The sequence below is a fragment of the Stegostoma tigrinum genome, chromosome 14, assembly GCF_030684315.1.
Source record: "Stegostoma tigrinum isolate sSteTig4 chromosome 14, sSteTig4.hap1, whole genome shotgun sequence".
NCBI classification, from domain to species: Eukaryota; Metazoa; Chordata; class Chondrichthyes; order Orectolobiformes; family Stegostomatidae; genus Stegostoma; species Stegostoma tigrinum.
Window position 1 is genome coordinate 11,675,219 of NC_081367.1, and position 847 is coordinate 11,676,065.

The following is an 847-nucleotide window of genomic DNA, read 5'->3' on the forward strand; positions in this document are numbered from 1 at the left end:
TGGGGCAGTAGAGTTGTCTCTTTTTCCTTTTTCAGTGGCTCCTTCCGAACCCTGGCCTTTCTGTTTCCCACATGTTGCCACCAAGCCACAATCCCCTTGCTATAGTCAGTGAGTAAGAGAGTCAAGGCTCCTGGTTTTGTAGAATCCTGCGAGGCTTCCTTAGTATCGCAAGGATCACTTCAAAGTTTCCCATTTCAGGTCATTTAGTCATCTGGGAACAACTTTCATCATTGGAAGGACCTTGTGCCAGGGCTGGAGGATGGAAATGGGAGCACAGGTGGAGATGTGAAAGGCCTGAGACTATGGGTCTCCAGTACCAAGCTCTGCTAGCTGCCCGAAAGCTCAAAAGCAGAAAGTCCACCCTGAGATGGACTTGCCTTTGAGACCATCAGGCTCCAAGAGGATCCCAGTGCAAGTCCCCACATTGTGAGTCTTCAGATGCCCTTCCTGATTCAGAAAACTGAGGTGGAAAGCCCAGGAATCACGTCCTTCCTGAATCCAGCCACCAGCCCTGTCCTGTGCACGGTTCCGGAAATCCTTAACACGTGCTGTGAAATGGCAATGGCCTGAAAGTTTTTATGCAATTCAACCTTTTGGAAGGATTCCAAAACTAAAATTGAGGTGGGGTGGGTGGTGGAAGGATGAAGGAGAGGGATGATGAGGGGGAGGTGAGGGTGGAAGGTAAGGGTGTGACTGTTCTAGTGTGACACAGTCATTTCAATGGTTTGGAGACTTCACCAGTACGTTCAACAAACATTCTTACTCGCTGCATAAAGTTAAGCAAGATTTTGATTTACTAATTTACTCAATTCTGCACAGCTCAACGCTTGAAATAATAAAACAGCAT